Raw genomic sequence first — 21,183 nt, forward strand, 5'->3', positions numbered from 1 at the left:
GGGTGTACTAAACTATGAGGCTTCTTAGTCATGTTGATTTGTTAATAGCTAAGAACGAAAAATGAAAGGTCACTTGCGTAGACTACGGAGTTAGGTGGCCTTGCACCTGCGGAAGGAACTAGTTGGCCCTGATCCTAGGTTAATTTTCATAGGTTAATTTTCATAGTAAAAATTTTGACTAAAAATTGCTTGAATCCAACTCAATTCAAGGCAACGATTCTTGTAGCTCAGATATGAGTGAGCTTATTCAAAAAGCTTCGAGACTGTTCTTGCTTGAACGAAACAAAAAACCGAAGGCAATAGTTTCATTGCAGCACTAATTTTCTCTCCACAAGATTGTCCCCTCCAAAATCCGCCATGAACGGGCCAGCCAGAATGACACAGGTGCTTAAGGAACAATTTCGGGGGCTGTAGCTGTCCATCCTGACGGGATACACTGCTAAGAAAGCGTATCTTGCATGAGGGTGTTTTTGCTTGAGACGCCAAGTCGACGACAACCTGGTTTATTCAAGTAACCGTATACGCGACAAACATAAACCCAAGAATTTCAGAGGGAGCGCATATTTTGGGTAGTGCTTTACGAAATATTGCAGTGTAATGAATTTTGAGGCAAGAAGGGGTTAAGACATCTTTACTCTGACACCGTAGTTCCGCATATTCGAGTCTGCTTATTCATAGCGATAGCCTATTTGCAATATCTAAAGCAACTTTTCGCAATTCTTCCTACTCTCAAGCATATGTTTTAGGCGTGAGCGACTTAAGTGGGACTAAACTGTGCCGTTTCCTAGAATGGATTGAAAACAGGCGCCTACTTTAAAGTGCGAAACAAGAGTTAGCCTTGTTTTATACGCCCAACGAAAGCACGATCTATATCACTTCACTTATGCATAACATTTCGCTTCATTAAGGCCCAAATTTCTTTCCTCTGGCGAGCTAATGGTGTGAGCTAACCGCACTAGAGACCCAGACGTTGCTTTGAGAGCCGAATAAGCTGTCATGAGCAAACCACATGTTTTCACCGGGCCACAGTAGCTGCTCACGGTAATACGTCATAATTTAAGTACAGTTAAAACATTTGGGCATGTCGTGTCCTGCAGCCTGAATCTTGTTCTCGGAAGAACATCGGGAGAACAAAATTCAGGCTGCAGGATACGACATGCCAACGGGTATGTTGCTGTACTGAAGGCATCGTTTTTAATACACCATTGACATGCGGCAGTTTTTACGACGGTCAGAGTGAACGATGCGTGAACGAGCGTTTCAGAGAACATGCCATCAGTGTGAAGCAAATGCGGGAAACTTTGGCAATTCACTGCTGCGACTGTGAATATGAGGGTGGCGGCTATTGTGCTCCGGATTTCCCACAATGTGCAATTATCGACCGGCATTCTTCGCAGATCACAAGGAAGATACTGGAGGCGCTAGAGCTTGATAGGACGGGCAGTGGTTACGTAAGTACGCCATCGATCGGTCTTTGAAAAATGAAGATTATGTATCTGAGCTGGTATCGAGTGACATGACTTTTTGTATGCTGCTGTCATCGTTAGTTTTCGTCTTCCCCCTTTAATGTGCCTACATATCTTTCGATGTTTCTAATAAACGTCACTTGGAAGTTAGCGCTTGTCCTTCATCTTTTTTTGCGTCCGTGGGTTTTTTTGCGCTTTTTGTCTTAGAATAAAAGACGCCACTTAGCTCAATAATACGGCTTGAGGATCATATTTATTCATGAGACACTGCGACAATCCTCGCGAAAATTTCTCGTGGGATCATCTGCATGGCGAGAATTATTCGCATGTCGGCGAAAGTCACCGACACACTTAAAGACCTTACTTTCTAGGTGAGTCTGAAAGTTTCACTCCAAGATAAGTTTACTTAAGACGTCTCTTGACTTTGCCTGCGCTGTCCGAATTTGATATAAGATGCAGATGCTGTCGCTGCCTAATGTAGGCGCGTTAAATTGCAAGAAACCGCGCACAGTGACCGTATGCTCGCTAGAAAAACGTGAACGCTAGAAGCACTGATTTCAGACCTATTTATGCACCATGGAAACGCACATTTAAAGGCATTACGCCGGAGTACTGAAGTGCGTCTGGAGGGATCTTAAAGCCGAAATGAAAAAAGGGTACTAAATATTGCCAATTTATTTCGAGAGTTGTACAGTGTTGACCACGCGTACAGCACTTAAAGTAGAAGTATTATAAAGGTTCGCAAAAGCAAAATTTCGTTTTTCGACCACCTGGAGATCATTAACGTGCACTGACATCGCACAGCACACGGGCGCCTTAGCGTTTTTTTATGGAGGAAAAACGCTAAGGCGCCCGTGTGCTGTGCGATGTCAGTGCACGTTAAAGATCCCCAGGTGGTCGAAATTATTCCGGAGCCCTCCACTACGGCACCTCTCTCTTCCTTTCTTCTTTCACTCCCTCCTTTACCCTTCCCTTACGGCGCGGTTCAGGTGTCCAACGATATATGAGACAGATACTGCGCCATTTCCTTTCCCCGAAAAAACCAATTATTAATTATTATTATTCTAGGGCAGCCACATAGGGCCTCATAACATCCTTTCCTTTCACGATTGTTGCCGCCCAACCACAACCTTCTTAATACTAGGCCAGTCAGCAATATTATCGAACGCGACAGTGTCATTCCATAGGTAGCATTAATTGTTTTCGAGGGGCTGCCGCCTTCCATGTTTGATAACGTTTCACCTGGCACTTGCAGTATTAGAGGACATTCCACCCCTATGGTCGAGGGTGGCATCGGGGAACACTCGAAAATGTTCGATTACAAACAGCGCAAATATACTGGAAAATAGAAGGTTGTACAGCAGTCGTAGCTCAAAAGTTAGAGCACCGTACACTGCTTACGGAAGTCATGAATTCGGATCCCACCGGCAGCATATAGCTTTACTTCAATTTTTTGTTGAATTATCTTCAAGCTAAAAATGCATAGATACCTTATTTTCAAGCTTAATCGACACCAGCAATAAAAACGCAGTCGAATACGCTTTCCTTGGCTTTAACTTATCTGGGTTTCAAGAATCGCAGGAAAAGAGAATTGATGGAAGGGTTGCGTGGTCTAATCTTTCGTAGATAATGTTTAATTTCAGTGGGAACCCAGCGGCCCCTGCCGGGAAAGCTGTTCTTTTCTGTGTCATTTTCTGCTTGGTTAATTTTTTTTACTTTTACGTTTGAGTTGGTGCATAGAAGAGAGAAAGAAAGGAACAGAAAGACGGAAAGGCAGAGAAGTTAACCAGGCGATGCGTAATAGGATACCCTACACGAGGGGGGTGGGGGGACATAGGGAAAAAAATGGAACAAAGAGCGACCACGAAATGAGTGTTTCACGTGTCCATCGACCACTATGACGAGGGGACGCAGGGCCCGCACTTAAAGCCTAATGTTTATAGTAGGAAACTCAACAAAGAATCCTTTAAGAACTTCAGGTGCGCCTTCACCGCTGTCCTTTGTCGTCAAGGTTTTGTCCAAGGCCCCAAAATCTTTGTTTCTTTAAGCGGAGGAGAGAGGCTACCGCATTTCTATAGCCCGTTCTTCTCAAATAAAGTACGAGCGGAGATTAGATTCTTATTCTGTGTTCTTGTGCAATGTTTTTGACGTCGTTTGGCACAGTTTTGTTACGATTCTAGCCGTGCGAATTTGACCGCTTAAAAAAATCTCTCATTTCTTCTTTTCAGCTTTTCTTTCCATGACTGCAGTAGCACCGAGCATGCTGTTTGATTACCTGACCGCGGCCTTACAGCATCACGGTACGTAAAGTCTACTTTGTACAAGTAAATTACCCAACAGAATGTAATATGTATTATGTGAATTGACATATCTGTGCTCATAGCCACCGTTTCTATGGTTAAATTTTGAGCAGCACATCTTTAAGGAAGGTTTTTTAGCAATTTCTATACTGATTAATAATAGAAAGTTGTAATTGCAGTATTAAGAAGACGCTAAGAATTTAGAACGTCGACATAAAAAATTAGCTGCGGTTCAACTACCGCAGAATCTAGTTAGAGAGCGAAAGCTGCAGTGTATCGGGTAAGTAGACGCAGCTTGGCCTGTAACATTGCGTGCGTTCCGCACACTGGATAGGCAACGCCTGGCAGGTGGCGGTTAAATTAATGGTTGATCGGGAGAGGTTGGTCACCCAATCAACGCTGCGGCTTAGTGGCTTAGCCCGGCTATGCCAGAATATATGTAGCGAAAGCTGAGGCATAGCATGGTTAGCCTTGGTTAATCTTGGTTGCAAGACCAGGTTTCGGCGCACGTGAGCTCTCCTTTTCAATCCTCCGACATGTTATCAGGCATGCGACGCAGCTGGCGAAGCGAGCGGAGGTGAGCGCAACGACGAGGAACGCGGTGTGACGTCATACCAAACGGCGGCGGCTGCGGCGAGCCGCGCGGTGTGACGTCATGCCAGGTGGCGCGCCGAGCGCGCAAAGAACAGCAACCGTCTCACATATCTCGGTGGACACCCGAACACCGCCGTAAAGGAAGGGATAAAGAAGGGAGGGAAAGAAGAAAGAGAAAACTGAAAATTTAAAGTTGCATTGTGAGGAAAGGCGTGGCGCTGCGCAGCGGCGGAACACCTGTTGCTCGGTGCTACTAGTGGCGCATGCACAGTTGGGACTAGGGAGCGAGAAGAGAGAAATGCGCCGTGTGTCCTCACTGCTCCTCGCGCATGCGCAGCACGGCTCTCCAGGAATCGCGCTAAACTGTTCAACCTGCGGCCAGTAAAGCTTTCGCTTTAAAATCACTCCATGTTTAACCAGAGCTAAACCACCACCAATTTATTTAGAATTACTTAAAGTCTTCCCTGAAACACCCTGTACATAACACCGACGTAATTTCTAATTACTTGAACTTTATCATCCCAGGCGCAAATGCATGGATTCTCTATGGTGCTTTAAGCCGCCAGACAACATTCACGGCATGTAAGTGCTGGCGAGCAAATTTAGCGGAGCAGTGCCTCACTGCCCATACACTTACATTGCACAGGCACCAGCGGATGGTATTAATTGGTTTTTTGGGCGGGAAAGGAAATGGCGCAGTATCTGTCTCATATATCGTTGGACACCTGAACCGCGCCGTTAGGGAAGGGATAAGGAAGGGAGTGAAAGAAGAAAGGAAGAGAGAGGTGCCGTAGTGGAGGGCTGCGGAATAATTTCGACCACCTGGGGATCTTTAACGTGCACTGACATCGCACAACACACGGGCGCCTTAGCGTTTTTCCTCCATAAAAACGCAGCCGCCGCGGTCTTTTTTATGGAGGAAAAACGCTAAGGCGCCCATGTGCTGTGCGATGTCAGTGGATGCAGAAATCACGTCCCTTCATACTGGCAGCCATTTTAAGGAATTCTTTTCAGGGTGGTGCCGTAATTATTATCTCTGTGCATTCCCGGATCCCGTAAAGTTTTGTAGGAGAGTGTACAGCACGAAATGATATTTTAACATTTTAATGCAATAAAATCAAAGGTTACTTAATATACTTACAAACGCTTTCGCTTGATTACCCTTCTGTCTAAACAATGGGCCTCTACGGTCATGGGCATTTGAATAATTTGCAAGTTTGATGGATTCGGAAAAAAAAAACTGTGCTCCTTCGGTATGAACCCTGTGTTACTTTCCATACTTTTTTTCGCGAGTATGAATTCTGCTCTGCTTTTACACTACACGCCAATGGCAACCTGGAGCTGCAATTATTTCGGTTTCTTGCTTCGATGTTTTAAACAGTCACCAGGAGCCTTACTTCCACCAGCACCTAGAGTAAACCATGCTGTTTGCTACATTTGCTACGAATTAAAACGTCGCCCCTCTATTCCTTTTCTGGATATGCACCCCACTGCTTCCTTGAAGGGAAGAGAGAGGTATAAAACAAGAATGCATAGGCAATCGTGGGTGCATTGTCTAAGAAGAAAAGCAATTTGGGCTGCATTGTTCCTCCAATACATACTCAGGAACGCTTGAACAGCTGGTGTACCAGTAAGCGCACTTCACATCGGATTTGACTGTGCACCCCGTGCGACAGTTATTGGGGGCTTTTACTCACACTGGACAACAGCTGCTGTGCCCTGTGTAATATAGCTTGGCTTTTGACAGCTGCATCTTTGCTTCTGGGCGGGAACAGGCAGATATGAGATGCTCGTATTGCAGCTGTCACAGATAGAAAGCTTAGATAGATCAACTCGTCTTCAAGAATCCAGACCGACAAAGGTATTACTGCGTACACTGCGAAAATGTCTACACTCCAACATATCCAACTGAGGTGCCGTGCGTGACAGCTTGCTTTAAAGATCAACACAAAAACTCAGTTTTTCGAGAGAGCCTCGATAAATTTCGCGCCCAGTGCTGAACGAGCTTTGCGTGCACTGAACTGTCTTTCTGGCCGAAAATTTTAACTTTATTGCTGTCATCGCCCTGAACACTTTCCTATGCAGGACGGAAAGAACAGCATGATTACACAACGTTTGAAAATGGCTTCGGGGCAAAGTAAAGCGCACTTAAGAGAACATTTTCTAGCGGCTTCCATTTTGCTGAGAAGGTGTCTTATTTAAGCAAATACTAGCCACTTCGAAAGCCTTTTTTTACTTCCTCAAGAAGCAGGACTGCACAAATTCTCACACTGGGGTGTACCACTGGGTACTGGCTTTGATGCAGTTGGGACGACTCCAGGAGCTTATTCGCGAAGTAATGAGATCGCACGCCCATAGATTTACGTTGTTTGACACGCACAACGATTGCCGCTGTGCTCTGCCGACCAGAAGTATAAGCCCCTTTGCGGTATTGGGGCTCGCTTAAGGAGCCGCACGTGTATGAGATCCGGGTATCTTAATCGCGATGGTGTTGTCATCAAATATTATTATGGAGGTGACCCTTATGAGCGCAATGGAATGAACCTCATGACACTGTCCAACAAATTACATCTAAGGCTTGCCAAAGCCTAAGCCTGTTTCAGGCCGTTTGATTCAACCAATGAACCATAAGCAGCTGTTCCCGTCAAAGCAGTATCCTTTCTCTCGCGCTAGCAAGCATTGTGAACTCAGAAAAGCAGCAAATGTCTCAAGAAAGGGCACTTTCCGCTGACAGGAAGATTTTTATGGGATGACACAGCTGTCACAGACGCACCTAGGCATGCGCAATATAGTATGCACCCAGGTGACTTCACGCCAAAAGGCCTAAAGCTACTAGTCATTAATCCACTAGGCAAGCTTGAATTAACGTACACTTAGAATAACGGAAAACTGAGTTGGTTTGCTTGCGAAACACAGCTACAACTCTGTCTTCCTTTGTGTATTATCATTTTTCAGCTCTATGTTTTACAATCAGCGTACTATCAGCAAATAATGGAATAGGAACAAGCAAACAGAGGTGGCAATAAGACAACATCAACGCTTCTAAAGGACAGTTCTTGCAGCCTCGAAGTGAAATTACGTTACACTAGTATTGTGCTCACCCTGATTAAGAGCTTCTTATTTTCCTCTGCGTAGCGCAGTTTTCTTGTTCGTGTTTCACTTTTTGCTGGTAGTACACTGGTGCTTAGGAAAATTGGACATTACACTCAATTACCTCAAAGCAAGTCGGTACCACCGCAAAGCACCAAGGCGCCTTTTATTGGGAGCGTGGAAATCTCTAAGTACTGTGAAGGCTGTAACAGCGTGTTTGAAGTGTCGTTATCAAAGTGACACCTTTCTTGCGATATAACGAATCAGTGCCTGCCAACCCCAACCCCTCCACCCCCCTAAAATGAAGGCACGCCTTTACAAAACTGATTAAAGCGCCGCCCTAGTTGCTTTTATATCGAGGCCTCAAATCTTCGCAGAGACAGTCCCACATAAGCAGCATGGGGCCGTAAAATAGCCCTTGCGCCAGTAAACGCAAGGACGCTAGACGCATTAGAGCCTGTAGCCTGCTATTCCTAGAACCTATCCCATAGTCGCATATCGCCTGGTCGCCAGCCTGCTTCTTTTCCACCTTCGCATTGAAGTCGCCCATCAGTACAGTGCACTGTGTTTTTACTTTGTTCACTGCCGATTCCACGTCTTCAAAGAAGCATGAACACATGGAAGCTGAAATCCTAGACCCGGGAGGTGTGCGCTTTCAGAATGGCATCAGCAGCTCCAGGCCACGCGGACAAACCGCCGTTCCGCTGATCGACCGGTTTAGGGGACGCGCATTTCCTCCTTTCCCCACCTGGATGCGTCTTGAGATAAGGAAAAGCTCGGAGAGTGTGCCGCCGCCTAAATGGTATAGCTGTTATCGTCTCGTCTTGCATCATTCCCTATGCCTCGTAAAATAACGGAAGTGGAGCTTCACTGCCCAAGTCTGAGAGATTTATCGGGTTTCTTGGCAGTCGCGAGGGAAGAAAAGTTAGCCCAGGAAAACTCGGTGTGGAGGCCAGTTGATCAAATAGCGAGGGAAGGAAAAGTACAGGCTTTGGAGTGCTGTTTTCTCTTCCTAGTGCGATGCGGACGTAAAGGAGTGGCCATGTCATAATTTTCTATTTGTTTGACAAGCAAAGGCTTCCGTCATAGATAAGGTTTCCGTGATGTCTTCTGTGGTTATTTTTCCGAATACTGGGTTTTCTTGCGTCGAATGCGTGATTCTTTGCTAACTAGAGTGTCCCATTAAGTGGTGCGTGGTATATCGGGAAGAGACGAGCTGGAAAATTAAAACACGTTGGGAGGCAGTACGCCACGACGCATTCTCTCTGTGTGTTCACATCAAGCATACCCAGCATCGGTGGAGCACGTACAAACGCTACGGCGAAGGGGAAACAATAATGATACGCACATCAAAGCTCACTGTGGCTCTTTAAAAAATTGAATGGTGCATAAAATATGCTACGAACGCAAAAACAAACACCCGCAAAAAATTAAACAATATCTACCCTGCAAACATCTATTGGAATCAAAAATCGAAACGAACGATTGCCTTTTTTGAGTGCGACTTTTAGTATGTATTTCGAAGCAACGTTGATCTTTATATTCACGTAATTTACTTTTATGTTCGAACTCTGCGCATTCAGTGCCAGGATTCGATTTGAAGAAGCGAGCCAGGTAATTGCTAATTGCAGGGTGGGTCCACCATGGAGTCAGCACTTGTATGTTTACATAAGCCTGCTTTCAAAGATGTAACGATTATTTCTAAATACGTCGCGTGCTCTACGCTGTCCTGTCGTCCCTTTTGGCTAGGTGCCATTACCTACCACCTGAGTTGCTAGAGCCTAACAAGTCGTATTTTTCAGTATGTTCAGCACTCAGTTGAGATAATAAAGCGGAAGCTATTAAACCGGAGGAAAAAAACAAACAGACACAACAACATAGCTGAACAAAACCCCAAAATATGGGAGCGGTTTGTTGAAACCTAATAACCTCTAAGTACTTGGTTCGGTGATAGAATAACGTGAACATTTTTATGCCTATTACGAAGAGAATACGAAGGGACATGGTTAATCGGAGAAACATGGGAAAGGACTTTGCCCTGCAGTGGGTGTAGTAAGGCTTGTGATGATGATGATGATGATGATGACAAAGAGAATAGAGTTTGTATACCTAATTATCATGGTGCTACTGCAACTGCGGAGAAAAAGAGTAAAAAGATACTTTGCGACATGAGTTGTCACATTTGGAAGAGTTGTTAACCACATTCTGAAGTTCGAGAGCCAGTGCCAAGGTAAACGAAAAGCAGGAAACGTAGCCCGCACATGTTCTAGACGAATGTCTTCAGCAGAAAAAGGAAAGAACTGAGACGGAGGAGAAAGTAAAGGGAAAGGAGGATGCGCTCGTTGCACAAACCTTGTACAACTGGCACATTTTCCATAACGTTTTGCATAAGGAAGAATCAATAAAAGGACAAACAAAAGAGGCGGTGGATGCATTACTGTGAATTCATTTTCGCCGAAGATTTCCTGGAGTGCATGCAGTGGAGAGCAAGCACCAAAACAACGTGACCTTCTTACGTACTGATATATTTAAAAGGTCATACGGCGTTGAAGTTAAACTTACCCGTCGGTTAGTATCACATTAAGGTGCACTGCCAGGTTAGAGGCGCCATTTTTGGCCTAAAATACATTACTCCTGAAATTATAGCGGCGATATGTTCCCCGAGAAGTGGACAATCGGTCCACAACGTTTCATTGTGATCTGTGGAGTATTTGAATCAATACCCATGACTGGGATTCGAACCCGCGGCTGCGCGAACAGATTTACTTTAATTAAGGGCCGCTCAGCGAGACCAGTAGCCTATCGCCACAGCCAACACGCCTCGTATTGAACTGCACCACACTCTCGCGCTGTGCATTGGAGAGCGTCGTCTTCGTCAACTTCCATCTGCTGCGTCCCGCGGCACTGCTTGCTCACCGTCGTCCTCTACGTAGCACAAATCCGTGATTTCGCTCCGATTCGAATGTAGTTGACATTTTCTGTAGCTTTTCTGTACTGAATATTCACGGCGCGCACAGAATCAATTGATTCTTTATGCGTCGGCACACGAAGATAGTAGAGCCAGCCTTTGTGAGCCTATATGCTGAGCCTGGTCTCGGTTGTTCGTGCCCTCATGCCATGCAGACTTTCAGACGGCTGACACCATGCTGTCATCACGTGTGCTGCTGGAGCCCCCAGTAAAAAAAAAAAAGAAACAAGCGAGGTATGCTAGGCAAGAAGTGTGAACAAAAAAAAATTGCAGGACGCTTAAGCTTCGCATTTAAGAGTTGAACGTGACAGCGTGTTGCAGCACTGCCAGGGCGTCCACGGAACGCCATCGCCCGTTCGGCGCGACGCCTTGCCCGTTAGACAAATCGCTCTGCTACGTACGGTGAAACGGATGCGCGGAGCGGCAAACCACGTAGAAGCGCTGCCAGGCGCCTTGCCGAAACGCGCGGGACTCAAGTTGCAGTCGTAGTTCGTCGGCACATCGTTCTCGACAAACCCGATGAAACGAACGCCAGCATAGCTTCCGCGCCGAACGAACGGGCAGCAAGCCGCAATCTTCGTGGTGAACGCGCTTTGAATGTGCGCTGCGTTGTGCGCCAGCTCACCGCGTGATTCCTGCGTGCCCGCACGGCCCCACTGCGCCCGAACGAGACGAGCGGGGAGGCGCTGCCGTCGCGCGCTATCTGTTTGGGCAAAGGCGTACATTGCGAGGAGGAGAGATCTTTCGCTTACGGCCAACGCCGCCGACGACGCCGACACCGGCTTTTTTGCGATACGGGGCCCTTAAAGCGGTCGCGTTAAAAAGCTTATGTTAAAGGGCGAAGTGGCACCCTATACATGGAAGATTGCCCACATGATACACAAAGTGGCGATCGAACATGGTGTGTCTGCCGTATTTTCTGCTCCTGAAAAATTGGCATAGCTTGCTCAGTCACCGCGCGTATAAAGGAAGAAGATTGGTTGCGAGCAGAAGCAGGGCAAACGGCTCGTCGATTACCGCGGTGTCGTAGTGTTTGAAACCTCATTGACCTGCGGCAGGTCCTACATAATCAGACAAGTCGCTGCATTAATCACCACCCAGGAGAACATTTGCGCTAGTTAAGAAACGCGTTTTATTTGAGAATAGCGACCACTGCACCCTAAAACGCTCTAGCAGCCTGCGGTAGGGCGTAGGATGCTGATTCCACGGTCGTGGATACGAAACCCGTCGGCGACAGGACATACAACGTGAAAACGCGTCGTAAAGAACCTCATGTTGCCTAATTATTTCGAAGTTGCCCACTATGCCGTTATTCATAGTCTGCGTGCATCGGCGGTGTCTTGAAACGGCACAAAGCACACGCCACAAATGTGTTTTTTTGTGACCTGAGAACGGCACTCCAAACCTTGCTACGTACTGTGACTGAACTATCAATCGATAATAGCGCACCTTTAAATGCATGACATCGTGCTTATCTCTGAGTGAAGGAGAATCTAGTTTATCTGCACTTTTCATGGCTACTATTAGTACGACTATACTAAAAATTGTAGGCTGATAACTGTAATGAAATTTGTTGCAGCAGCCGACCGAACTGAAGGCTTGTATGTTGTAACAGCCGGTGTTTTACAACTTCCGCGACGCCTTTGCAGCAACAGGGAACAACAGTGGCGGCGGGCTGGCAGGGCCGCCATAGTTCGCGAAGAAACAAACACAAACAGGAAAAAATGGCTATCTACTCATTGCTGCGGCTGGACTCGCCCACTTCATAAATGCATGCGTACTGCTCCGTCTTTTGTTTGCATGCATAGACGCAGAGCGGTGCAAGTAAATGAACTTTTATGCACCTGTTTTGTTGTGCGTGCACTGTTCCTTCACTCAGGATGGCGACCATGTGATCCGGAAGAAATTCGGAAAGACATTAACCGTTAAATTAAGACATGAACCCTTAAATTAACCGGAAAAACATTAGCCGTTAAATTCATTCCTGCATCAACAGCCGACAGCGCAAAGCTGACGTCTCAAACGTCGTCAGACTCGCTCCACTATAAGTTATGATTAGCGTCGCGATATGGTGTTGCCTGTGCTGCTTCGTGCGCTGCCACATTGTTGGTGCCTCAGGTACTCCTTTGATCATATTTCGATAAGATATAATTTTACACACATATACATATACACCGGTGGAATCTTTTCACTAGCTTTCAGAGTTTAAGGCGCTACACTTTTCGCAAATTGCGTCTTCGAAATCTGTAGACGAATAATTTTCGTCGTTCATTTCAGCACCAAAATAGACGCGTTAAACCGTGCGCAGCGCAGTCAAAACGCGAGGGGAGTTTGAACAGGTTTTCCTGAGACGTTCGTCTACGTGGCTTTGGGTGTTACGTTTTCGCTGAAGCATGGCCGACATAGTCTCTGTTACAACCGAAAACTGGAAGGACCAGTTAAACATTGAGAGTACATGCACGTCTTCAGGACCTCTGGACAGGTGTGGCCTCATCTCAGAGCTGCAGTCATGGAACCGCGTCCTGTATGGACTAAACTACGAGCTTACCGAGACACGTCCAGGAAAGCTCAGGCTCCGGTACGCACCCCACGACCCCGTTGAGAAGTGGCAGACGAATGCCGCGTCAATGCACTCAGAGGCGGCCTTCCTGATCTCGTGGCTTGTCGAACACCACAGCTGCATCGATGACCTGGGCATCACGAGCATCGAGTCTAATGCCAAGGACTCAGCCCCTCTTCGCCTGCGCCGTCCACCAGGAAAGGACATCCGATGCCTCGACATCAGTTTGTGCAAGTCCGACGGTCCCAGCTTATACTTAGTGAAGGAGGACGTGGACGGGCTCCGGGGCATCGAACGACTTCACATAAGTGACAGTGATGCTACGTTGGAGTCCAGTGCAGTCACCCTTCTGCGAAATAACTCAAGCTCTCTCGGATTCGTCCAGCTGTCTTACACGAATCTATCTCGGGACGTTATTGACGCTCTGCAGCAGCTAGAAAAGTGCGAGTCGTTGACGGTGGTATGCTGCACGAGAGAGGGCGACGACACCATCTCGGAATCCAATACGGTCGCTTCAATTCTACGTAGCTCGGCAGCTTTGAAGACGTTCACATTTGCCGGAGACCGCGATGAAGAGTGGAATTTCTCCTCTATTTCGGATGCCCTAGAGACCTGTGTAACCCTGACGGCATTCGACCTGACTGCCATTGCTGTAGGGGAAAGCAGCTCACCAAGGGAATTGTTTGCGGCCCTTCTGGGGCACACCAGATTGAGAAAACTGCGCGTAGAAATTCGCGCTATTGATGCGAGCTGCGGAGAAACCTTGGAGTGGGCTCTGAGCAGTAACACTTGGCTCGTCGACCTGCACCTGGCTGGTTATGTCGATGATTACTGCTTGATCCACATTGCCGAGGGCCTGTCGCAGAACATCACGCTGGAAAAGTTGGATCTCAGTGAAGCTGTATTGAATGTCGGCGGCGCCTTGTTGCTTTGCGACGCACTTCGCACAAACAAGACACTGAAGAAGTTGATGCTTCCTGATTACTGGGATCCTGAGGAAGAAAAGTACGTCACGCAGTTTTTTACTTTTTTTCTTTGCGCAGAATTTGTTGTTACTTTGCATGCACTGCTCACTTTAGTGATTATTTTGAAATGCCTATCAGGCTGATGATGATGACCTCTCGAAGCGACACATGAGCTGTGAGGGACGCAGTATGTGAGGGCTTCAGATTAATTTATATCAGCTGGGGCTAGGTTTTTAAAGGCCGCTGAGATCGCACAGCGCACGAAAACGTTTCGCTTTTCGCTGCCATCGAAACGAAGCCTCTTCCGCATGACTCGAAGACTGTGACTTTGGGATCAGTTGCCGAACGCCAAAAAGAATAGAAACCACTGTATAGTCACGATAAAAAGAAATGCGAACAGCGAAGCGCTCAGGCGCGTTGTCAGCGTTACTTCATGACGCTGTACTACTTTCACCGTCACATGACGGGAGTATACAATACGATTCAAGCAGGAATAGCAGATATAAATTTTAGATCTCTGAGAGCGGGAATTAGAGCACTTCGTCTTCTCTTCTTTATTGCAAAAAATGCTTCGTATAAGTGTTCATAGGCCCTCATGAATTCCCTTTGCAGCAGCTATTCTTTTCAGTAGCCTTGTTTTGGCCTGGCAGTTACTTGTATAAGAGTTTCATTTCAAGTTGTAGCATTCACACGTACTATCGGCGTCAAATGAAATGCGAACAGCGGAGCGCCACATTCACCGGTCACAACTTGCACAGCGTGGTTTCGCTGGCGGCAGCGAGTGAAGCGAGCGGTCCTATTTCCCTGGTCAACCTTTATTTTTTCGCAGAACAGGCGCTTACAGCACCACGATGATGGCAGAAAAATCGAAGCGCTGCAAGCCAGGGCTCTATCAGCGATCGCTTTACATACACGGGAGACAGCCGCTGCCGCCAGAGGAACTGCGCTGCGCCAGTGGCAAAGGGAGAGAACGAACTCAAGAAAAAACAAGCAAAAGTGTCGATAACCGGATGCCGGCGCCTATCGCTGCTAGCGACAGGCACACGGCCTAAGCTGGACCGTTCGCCACGCGTTCCGCTGTTCGCATTTCATTTGACGCCGATAGTACGTCATTGCAACGAGAACGGCCCAGGCGAAAGCGTCGGGAAGAAGCTGCTGCTTCTGATCAAGGCTTTCGTCGAGGCTCGCGTTATACGCAGCATAGCATTCTCCTGACCGCGCAGTTTTGAAAGCGAAAACTTTTACTACTCCACTGTGTAGCTTCTTCGCCGTCTGCACGAGTTTGAAGTTAAACATGGGAGAAACCATGTGGCAGCTATGACGTCATTCAGCCGCCACCGCCGGTGCCGAAACCAAGCGCTCGCCTCTGCCTGGTCACGTGATAACCATGACGTAGCTGAACCGCAGCTAAACCGGAGCCGTGCGTTCGATGGTAGCCTCCGCTGTTTCTCGGCCGGTGCCAACGGATTGCAACGGCTCTCGACAATTTAACGGCATCTGTCTTCATGGGTGACCCTGGCGAGACGCCTCGTGAGCTGTCTGCGTCTCAGAGGTTGCGAAGGCGACAGGCTGAATCGATCATCCAGTTGACGTAGCTCACCGAGAGGCTGCTGCACAGAGACTAAGTGAGGCAAAACGTCAGCCATTACCACCAAGCAACAACCATTTCTAGCCAAGCTTCACCAGGCTTAACTTTCAAGCTTTTACTTTGGTTACTTAGGTTTAGCCGGGTGAAACCTTTGCCAATGTTTTTACCACTGTCCAAGAAATATCGGTCAGGTACGAAAAGCCCGAAGCCAGAAACCGTAACGTTTAACAGTAAATTGTAAGCATGAACGTCACCTTATCAGTTGCGTTATTTCGCAGTTTAAACGTGCTGTTTTCCAGTAATATTTTTTGCACTGTTTTCTTATACTGTTATCATCTTCCCGCTGGAAGCTGTGCTTTCGAAACCTTGCTCGAGTTTTAATGATTACAGCCCATAGCTAGTCCTCTTCAGGCCTCCGGCTCCATCTATTATGCGTTCTGATGATAGAGCGTTCTGCCTTAGAACAAGCTTCGAAAGCTTCTGGCGGGCTGGTTAGTGCATCTTCAATATTGAAAGAATAAATTGTGTTTCTTGTTCCATCTAGTAATTTTTTTTTACTTTTTCGAGATTTTTGTTTCCTTGACTTCTATAAAGCTTTCGTTACGTCGCGTTCTTTCTCTTAAGCTAACACTATCCTCCTGCTGAAAGTCTGTGCATTGTTTATGTTTAGGCTGAGGAGAAGCCTCTGGTTTTCAATGAGGCACTCCTCCCCACTTTTTCTTCTCCCAGGAAGGCACTGGCGGAGAAGTTGAAGCACGGCGACTTCTACAGACGCGTGCGGCTGCCTATTCTGGAAGAGTGCGACCTTTTGGCGCTGTCAACTCGCCTGGGGTGTCCTACGACGTGCCCCGACGAGCTCACAGATATTGAGTTTTGCAGCATCTCCGAAGCCACCCTGAAGCTTTTCTTTGATGCCCTAGCCTCGAGCAGCTGTGTACAGGCGTTCAGTGTTTCCATTGAGGAGAATCCACAGGCAAAGATAGCACTCCTCTGCGATATGCTCGTGGCCAACCGGTCCATCAAAAGCCTCAATATCGCACTCATGAGGGACAGTTGGCTGGTCATTCAACAACTCCTGAACGCCATCCAAGCTAACGAAAACATAAGCAAACTAAAGATTAGCGTCAGTGGCGCCAAAATGGCTGCTGCCTCAGCAGTCTCAGAGTTCATCGCTCGCAACAGAACAATCACAACGTTCATGCTGTGGATGGGAGGACTGAGCCGTGATGACCTAGTTGAAGAAATCGCCCGAGGAATGCTGACCAACCGGACCATAGTGGAACATGGAGATGGAGGGGCAGCCTGGGAAGGCTTCAGCTACCCAATTTTTGAAGCTCTGCAGAGGAACCGGGTTGCCTTGAATCGTGCTGCGGACTTCGTTTTGGGGATCAGAGACAGTCGGTGTGCGGAAGCATTCGAAATTTTTTCTAGGACATCTCGCCTCATCGCACTCGTCATGGAGACTTCTGGACAAAACGAACGCGAGGCTGTGCACGCAATAGCTTCAGCAGATAAGTTCTTGCGAGACAATAGTCTTGACATCAGGGGCGCTCTGCAGTGTGCAACCCTGCCGTTGGCGCAACGAAATAAGATTGGCTAACTGCCGATGGCTGACGTGCCACCGGTCGTCACCTCAAGATTTTCAAGGTCCTCAGCTAGCTTCGCTTCTTGCAGTCCCTCGGCCAGATCCTCATTATGAAAGGGACAAATTTAACGACTTGGAGGTCGCAACGCATTCGGTGGAACTTGTCTATTGCCATTTAGAACACCTGTTGAGAATAATAGCTGGTGACATTTTCTATTAAACCAGTGTTAGCAAAAAGGCCTGGGCGAACTGTGGTTTGAACATCCTCTTGAAGAACAGTGCTACTACAAAGTACGCCTTCGATGCATATGTGAGAGATTTGATTCATTCAGTTCCCCACGCTGAACTGTTTGTTGCCTGAAGAGAATGCATTATAAGGCACTGCGAAATGTAACGTTCAAAGCTCAGTGGATGTTGCAGCACCATATTTCATTAACCAAATTGGCATTAACGTGAATGCTGTTTGCACGTTTTTCAAGAATATGCTTGAAACGACGTGAAGGAATGTGTACAGACCTGTTAGTTGTCCGAATTTTACTGGCAGGTAATGATTGCACCCTGCACCACAAATTTACTGTCCAAAAAGTACTGAATGTTTTAGGATGCATGACATATTTTTTTAACTGTTTTACCTCTGCCAACACTCGTTCAACTGAACAAATTGAGTGAGCCGCATTTTATGGGCTTTGGTCATCGTTGGAAGGGTTTGATTTTTATGTACAAACTACCATCTACTGCTTCATTGCAGTTTTCAGATATTAACTTAAATTCAGAGACAAACCATATCTGCTAACGCACAGAAAGGTTTGCTTTCGTGTGGTTCGGCACATTCAGAAACAGAAAACAATTGCCACCTTGTGCCTAAACCGGATTTAACCAAGCCGGATTGTCATGCAGTGCGTTTTAGCTTTAATTAACAATAAGCTATAACAGCTGCGTTCCGTCGGCTAATTCTCTACAGCGTTGGTTGGAAACTTTCTCAACAAGGTGGAAAATATTAAATCTCGCAAGACGAATACGCTTCCGTTTAAGGTGACGAAGCCCACAAATGTGCTTTACACGCGTTAACAAAGTCGCTCTACGAAAAGGTAGGCCGTCGCGGTGGTTCAATTGGTAGGCTTCGATCCTGACCGTGTCGGTCGCATTTCTATGGAGGTTAAATGTTAGAGGCGGCTGTACCATGCGATGTAAGTGCGCGTTAAAGAACCCCAGGTGGTCGACATTATTCGTAGCCGTCCTTTACAGCATCTCTGATAGCCTGAGTCGTTTGGGGACGTCAAACCCTATTTACCCATTCAACCAAAAGGTGAGAAACAGGCGTTAGATTATTATTTTTTTTTTCAAAACAGGATGGAAGCTCGCCACACAGTTTCAAAGAATCGCCGTCCGAGGGGCTTAAACAAGCGGACGCGAGAAAGAACCATGCCAGAACATCTATGATGATGCGCCACGGGGGTCGTCTATAAAATTGCGCCGACTATTCTTGGCTGAACGGAAAAGCGCAAAAAAGGCATTATCGAGAGTACGAAATTCTGGGACCGTAAATATAGGCCGGAAGGGACGTTGTGTTAATGTGCGCGCAAGTACGATAAACTACCGCTAAATAAATGTCGGGTGAGTGAATTTTTCTACTCGCTGCAATTCATAAAACAGAAATCACCGTGGCTTAACGAAATCAAAATTCTTGGCACTAGGAGGTAAACGGTGGCCCGTGGGTTTTTCATAACGAGCAATTCTGTGTTGTGGAGGCGTCCCTTTTTTGGCACAAAATTGCTGGTTCTGAAAAACTCACGTGCTATAGCTTACTTGCTCGTACCATCTACGCCTCTGCAGGAGGGCACTCTTCCCGGGGCCCGCCAAGGGTATCGACAGAACCGAGGAGCGCCACCTGAGACGGCTCCACTCCGGGTCTTTCTTAAATACCACCATGCTAAAACAGGTGGATCCGTCAATCATGGGCAGGTGCAAATTCTGCGGGCGGTGTGCTGACCTATACCACATGACTTTCAATGAACTTCGAATCATCCGCTTGCCACAGCTGTACGAAGCTTCACTTCTACAGCGGTATAAAGCCAGTGTTAATCACAAATACTGCAATATGCTAAAGCTATCAGGATTACAATGCAAAGAGCCGAAGTGCTCTACACGAGCGACACCCAAATGGTATGTGCCTAAGATTCGAACAAATTATGGTTATCAAATGTTGAGCTACACTCTCCCACATCAATTAAATAACGAGTCCGAATTAATGCACAGGTAATGCTAAATTTGTTATTTTTTCTTCATGTTTGTTAATCTTTTTCTGGAAGTGTTAATTATGTTGTGTACCACTGCAATGCCTTTGTGGGGTGCGTCGGCCTCGTCAAGCCTTCCCATTGGCTTTTTGTCGGCGCACCCAACATCGTCATGATGTTAAATAAATCTTATTCTGGTGTGGGCCTGCCAGCACAGTGCACATATAGGCTTTACAAATCAGCCAACTTGGGAGGGCTGGGAGGCGGCCCATTCCAGCTTGGACCTGGAGGCCCAGCGGGCCCTGGTCCAGACAGCACGGGCAGCGGTGGCGGCCAACAGCGTCCCCGAATAGGAACTGCCACCCAGCGCAACGACCATCCCCATGTCCCTTTCCCAATTAAGTGCTGTGCAGTAATAAACGTTTTCTCCTCCTCAAGCATTTCTGAAGAAAAGCATTTTTTAGCTCGAAACTATTCATGAATGCAATTTTTTCATATAATGTAAGATTTCACTAAAACAATGAATACATCCGCAGAAACCCGACTGCACTCTTGTAGTTTTTTTTCTATTCGCTTTGTTGCTAACGTTAAAAGTGTTCTCCATTGGTTTCTCACTGTTCGATGCGAACGCTGGAAACACATTAAAAGAAATACTTTGCTAGATATCAGAATCATGGACTATTACCTGCAATATTTTCTTACCAGTGTCATAATTTTCCAATTTTCAAAATTTTTGCCCGACAAAGCTGGATTTGTGAAGCGTACCTTCTAACGAAAACGGGATATCCATGTGTCAGAGACACTTCAGTGTCATTGAATATATCTTATAGAAAATATTTCTGCAGGATTTCGTATGCAGGGAGCAAATACTTGGCTTATATTCAATCTTTTCGTAGCGTTTTTTTTTGTTTTTTTCAAGTCTCCGCCTTCACAAGCTGCCACGTGAAGGCAATAGGCCCAGATTAAATTTTCGGCGTGTCTGTTCAGCCTCCTTTATTTGGACTCTTATGTTTTCGCTATTAGTTCTACTGAAACTCAGAAAGACCTTACCATACCCAGCAATTCTGGACAAAAATATTTTTGAGCGGGAAATACTAGTATATGAGAGGAATTTTTTACATTTCACTATAACAAACATTATATCTGCGGCTCTCTCGTGTGCAGGCTTGCTTTTGTTTTCACTAATATTTTTGCCATCTTCAAAAGCGTTCCCAATTGGCTTCCTATGGCAGTCTTAACTGCTCGATTTGATAGTTGGAAGAACTATGAAATATTTTATACATATGGGAGGGATGTACCATTGCCTGATATATTTCTATTACCAGTATCTTTGTTTTCCAATTTTACATATTTTTGTACAAGAATGTGGGAAACACACGCACGCTCACGGGCACACACACAAACACACACACACGCACACACACTCACAAATGGAGGGCTGGAAATGGGTAGGGTACGCACAATGAATAAAATACGCTTCACACAATTCCCTAGAAAATTTATCTTGATGCCTTACTTAATCTTAGCCTTATTTAGAACCGGATCGCATATTTTTTATCCCATACTTTCGGCACACTATGGGATCACTAAGATTAGTCTGTAATGTAGGACCAAACAGCCCAGCGAGAAATGTGGCGACGCAAAAGGAGCCCTTGCTGGAAAGGCCTATAGGCCGCAGCACTCGCCCATTCTTTCTCGCTCTTAGGAACGCCTTTGGCCGCCTCGGAAGCCTTCTTACCTTCGTTTGGGGCCTCAAAAAGCTACCATTGCCGACACGGTAGATCTTTCCGGTCCTATTACACGTCCGGCTCGACATCACAACCACGGCTGCAG

The sequence above is a fragment of the Amblyomma americanum genome, chromosome 9 (genome assembly GCF_052857255.1).
Source record: "Amblyomma americanum isolate KBUSLIRL-KWMA chromosome 9, ASM5285725v1, whole genome shotgun sequence".
Lineage (NCBI taxonomy): Eukaryota > Metazoa > Arthropoda > Arachnida > Ixodida > Ixodidae > Amblyomma > Amblyomma americanum.